At 42.4% G+C, this 5,397-nt stretch overlaps 1 pseudogene; it reads left to right on the top strand.

Annotated features, from left to right (window-relative positions):
- The first annotated feature begins 4,550 nt into the window (after positions 1-4,550).
- LOC148774862 (TSSK6-activating co-chaperone protein-like) lies at positions 4,551-5,008 on the top strand (annotated as a pseudogene).
- The last annotated feature ends 389 nt before the right edge of the window (positions 5,009-5,397 follow it).

Raw genomic sequence — 5,397 nt, 5'->3', positions numbered from 1 at the left:
GTGAGTTAAGACTTAGTTCTAGTATGTGCTGTGCTCAGATAGTTGTGTCTGATTTTGCAACCCCATGGACAGTAGCCCACCAGGCCTGTCTGTCCATGGGATTTCCCAGGCAAGAATACTAGAGTAGGTTGTCATTTCCTTCTCCAGGGTATTTTCCTGAGTGAATGATTGAACCCACATCTCTTACAACTTCTGCATTGGCAGGCAAATTCTTTACCACTAGGGCCACCTTGGAAGCCCTAGTTTCAGTAGATTTATTATTTAATCACTAGTGGTGTTGGAGAACTCTTGAGAGTCCCCTGGACTGCAAGGAGATCCAACCAGTCCATTCTAAAGGAGATCAATCCTGGGTGTTCATTGGAAGGACTGATGCTAAAGCTGAAACTGCAATACTTTGGCCACCTCATGCAACGAGTTGACTCACTGGAAAAGACTCTGATGCTGGGAAAGGTTGCGGGAGGGAGGAGAAGGGGATGACAGAGAATGAGATGGCTGGATGGCATCACCGACTCTGTGGACATGAATTTGAGTGAACTCCGGGAGTTGGTGATGGACAGGGAGGCCTGGCGTGCTGCAGTTCATGGGGTCGCAGAGAGTCGAACACGACTGAGTGACTGAACTGAACTGAACTGAACTGAACCCATTATTTGATGGTCATGTGCTAGGTGTAGGGAGTATGTGGATTAATAAAATATGCTCTATGGCTGAGAGGAAGGCCCAACTCCTAGTGGAGAGATTAATCATCATTTATGTCTTGCATTGTGTTACATATGTGCCTGAGAAACAGTTACCTTAGACTTCAGAGACCAGGAAGGCATTTGAGAAGTAATTTCCATGCTGTGCTGAGCTCGACAGATGGTGATTCTAAAGGAAGAACTATAAGATATGTTCATATAGTTGCTGTGAGGCAACTGTTTTGATGGGCTATTATTTTAGCCTTTGTTGTTGTTTAGTCTCCCAGTCATGTCTGACTCTGCGACCCTATGGACTGCAGCACACCAAGCTTCCCTGTCCCTCACTATCTCCTGGAGTTTGCCCATAGTCATCTTTATGTCTTTTAAATTCAGACATTTAATTTTTTAAATTAATTTTTTGGAGTATAGTTGATCTACTATGTTGTATTAGTTTCAGGTGTAGAGCAAAGTGACTCAATTATACATAAACAAGTGTCCATTCCTTTTTAGATTCTTTTCACATATAAGCCATTACTCAATAAGAGTATTGAGTAGACTTCCCTGTGATATACAGTAAATCCTCGCTGTGCTGTGCTTAGTTGCTCATTCATGTCTGACTCTTTGAAATCCCATGGACTGTAGCCCATCAAGCTCCACTGTCCACGGGATTCTCCAGGCAAGAATATTGGAGTCGGTTGCATGCTCTTCTTCAGGGGATCTTCCAAACCCAGGGATTGAACCCAGGTTTCTTGTATTGCAGGTGGATTTTTTTACCATCTGAGCTGCCAGTGAAGCCCACAATGAGTCCTTATTAGTTACCTATTTTATATAGAATAGTGTATATATATCAATACCAATCTTCCAGTTTATCTCTACCCCAACCCTATACCTATTTGAATTATCAAGGAATTTGCAAAAAATGAATACCTACCCCCATCCAGAGACACACTGCAAACTTGAACCTTTTTCATCTCTGATCTTGAAGTCCAGTCTGGGGTTAGGAATGGTGGGTGAGGGGAATCCTTAGCAGGTGGAAGTCAGAGCATAGAGAGAATGGGGGTGGCTGAAGGGGAAGTCATGTGTTACTGCCATCTGACCAGCCTCAAATGACCAGGGCTACACATTTACCACACTTAATCATTTCAGGAAGGGCCGCCCATCTCTCTAGGTAAAGTTTCTCTCAATTTTCAAAGTTCGTTTACATCTAGATCTGTTTCTTAAACTCTCAGTTTCTTTGTTCACAATTATCACAATTTGTTTTCAACTAGTAAACGGATTTGACTACATAACAAGTGTATTTGAATTACCATATCGTCCTAGATATGATTGCTTGTGTTTTTCATGGGCTTCCTAAGCCAGATAATCATATTGAGTATGGATAGATTATCACTGGGGTCTGACTGACCACTGAGAACATTAATATAATGGAGTAAAGTGATTAGATTACAGAGGACAACTCTCACCACAATGGTCCTGGGACATAGAGTAAGGCAGGTAAACTTTAATTGATAAAACCTCACACCTTCTCTTTCTTCCTCTATCACCATTCTCCTGCACGTGTGAGCACTAACTATTCCTAGGTTCCCCCTCTGCAGTAAAAGTCCTCTCATGGAACACCATATCTTGCTCCAAGCATATCTCTTTTCTTTCCCCCAATATTAGCTTTAGAATATTTTATTATACTTGCCACATTCATCTGTCTACACCCTCAGATTTTAATCTAGTCTTACTTTCTCTGTAGACTCTCATCACCATAAAAACGTATTTACCTTTAAAACACATTGCATGCAGTGCACAGTAAGGCACTTGGTAGCCAAGCCAGAGGTGCCCCACAGCACACTAGATGGCAGGAATACAGAGAAGGTGAACCCTGAATCTTACGGTTCAGTATGTGTTTCATCTGTGTTCTCCAGAGAAAGAGAAATATAATTTGTTTATACAGAGAGACTGATTGATTTATTGATTGTTAAGGAATTGGCCCATTCAGCTACGGAGGCTGAGAAGTCCCAGCAGGCCGGAACCAGGAGAGCTGATGGTGTAAATTCTACGCCATGTTTTAGTCTGAAGGCAGGAGAAGACAGATATCTCAGCTTGAAGACAGAGAGAATAAACCCTCCCTCACCTTCTATTCGGAGAAGGCAATGGCAAGCCACTCCAGTACTCTTGCCTAGAAGATCGCATGGACAGAGGAGCCTGGTGGGCTGCAGTCCATGGGGTTGCTACTAGTCGGACACGACTGAGCGACTTCACTTTCATTTTTCACTTTCACACGTTGGAGAAGGAAATGGCAACCCATTCCAGTGTTCTTGCCTGTAGAATCCCAGGGACGGCGGAGCCTGGTCAGCTGCTGTCTATGGGGTCACACAGAGTCGGACACGACTGAAGTGACTTAGCAGCAGCAGCACCTTCTATTCAGGCCTTCAGTGGATTAGTAGAGGCCCACCACATAGGGGAGGACAGTCAGCTTTACTCAGTCTATAGATTCAAATGTTTATCACATCCAGAGACACCCTCACATACCCAGATCCATGTATAACCAAGTGTTTGAACTCCTGTGGGCCAGGCAAATTGATCCATAAAATTAAGCATCATAGTTTGTGTAGAAATATATTAAATCAAGTTAAGCAATTCAAAGATTCAAAGCCTTAAAAGTAAGTGAAGGTACAGATTTGACTGTGGCCCAATTGTCTCCAAAAAGTGGCATTATTTACACCACATTTCAGAGTTAAATCAGGAGATTATCTGAAATAACAGGACAAGACTATATACCTTCAGGGACTTCCCTGGTGGTCCAGTGGTTAAGACTCCATGCTCCAAACACTGTTTCTACTCATTTTAAATGCATAAAGTCATTTTATTTTCTAAACAAGACTTTGAAGTAGGTACTATTTTTATAACCAACTTGGAAATGAGCAAACTGAAAAGAGCATTGAACAGCTGCAAGCACTGCCCTTTGTGATGGAAGTGGTTCCCTCCTACTTAACTCTATACTCAACTTTTCTTTTCTTATTTTCTATCTCCACTATTCAAAGCATGCACCTCTGTTGACAGTAACTATTATATGTCTTGCTTGTTCTATTTTTAATGTAACCAGTTGGAATCTTTAGACTTTTATGTTTCTAGCCTTGACAACACAGCTCCCTCCTGCCCCATAATTTTTTTATTTATGAGGTTTCATGTTATCAGGCAAGATGAGTTAGTAAAAATTTCCACTCTCCATGTTTCACGTCTAAAGAGTGCATTTATGCTAGTGGACTTTCACAGGGTAGCCATAACAATTAATTCAGAATTTTATAAAGTGAATAGAAGGGGAATACATGATTCATGAGTTCAAGTGCCAGAATAACAAGGTCCCAAAATCAAATGGATTGATTAAAAGACATATAACATCCTGCACCACAGTTTATTCAACATACTGACTGTATAAAAAATGTGTTTCCTTTACTGGTTGAAGGTCAAACAAGTATAAACTTAATTTAGCCAAATTATGATTTTAGGCATGATAACATAATTTAGCATAAGGGCATAGACATGGGAACATGACAGTACCAGTTCATTAGTTTATTAGCTGTGTAATTTGAGACAGATTCCTTAACTTCTCAAGTCACAATTTTTTCACTGATAAAATAAGAATCATAATATCCATGTGCCATAGAATTTATGGGGAGGTTTGGGTATATTATAAAGTATGCTTCTTGGCTCAGGGTAGAAAACAGAAGAATCCTCATCATCACATTCACTATCATCCTTCACCATTCACCTAACCTCTTCTTAAAAAAAAGAAAAAGGCAATAGGGTGGCCGCTGCCGGCCGCGTGCGGCGCGAACCTCAGCGCAAGCGCCGAGGCGCCGGAAGTTGGCCGGCATGCCACTGCGCATGTGCATCAACTACGAGGGTGGGTGCTGGGGTTGAGGCTTTCGATTAACGCCGCAGGCACCACACTTGTGGGTGTTCAAATGGAGCAGCTTCCTAGTCATCCTACTAACAGAAGAGCCAAAGAGGAAGGTAATACTTTGCCTCTTTGTTGAGCCACACCCTCCCCCAGCTTTATTAATCTTCAAGCAAGTTCCCCACCAGTCACTTTCCTAAAAATCCTGCCAACAAAGTTGCTGTCAGGTATTGTCCACAAGCCCAAGGAATGCCTAGGACTCCTAGAATGTATGTATGCCAGTCTCCAGCTTCAGACCCAGCTTGCCCAACAACAGATGGCTATTTTGGAAAATTTACAAGCATCTATGACACAACTGGCTCCTGGGAAAGAAAGCAAGAATTCTTCCCTCCCAGCCTTATCTCGCAATCTATTGTTAAATCACCTGCCCCAATTCAGTAAATGAATTTTGGAACAACAACAACAAAAATTACTGAGTACAGATGAGCCATGCAGGGGTTAAGGGCAAAACTTCTTATGGATAGACCTGCCCAGTTCAGACCCAAGTTGTTTCAAAGGTCAATTTGTGCTTATATTGTTTCAGGCTATAGAGACACGTTAATGAACAAACTAAACGACTGTCTTAGTCCATTCAGGCTGTTACAATGAAATAACACAAACAAGGTGACTTGTGAACAACAGAAATATGTCACCATTCTGGAGACCGGAAGTCTGCGATCAGGGTGGAGCTTCACTGGGGGCAGCCTGCTTGGAGTGGGGTAGGGGGATGCTTCCCGGTTGCAGACACAGTGTCACTGTGTCCTCAGGGAGGGCAGGGACCAGGGAGCTCCCTTG

This window comes from Moschus berezovskii, chromosome 19 (genome assembly GCF_049115385.1).
Source record: "Moschus berezovskii isolate FMDL1 chromosome 19, NW_MosBer_1.0, whole genome shotgun sequence".
Taxonomy (NCBI): Eukaryota; Metazoa; Chordata; class Mammalia; order Artiodactyla; family Moschidae; genus Moschus; species Moschus berezovskii.
Note: the sequence above shows the minus strand (reverse complement) of the source record. Positions and strands in the feature narration are given on the sequence as shown.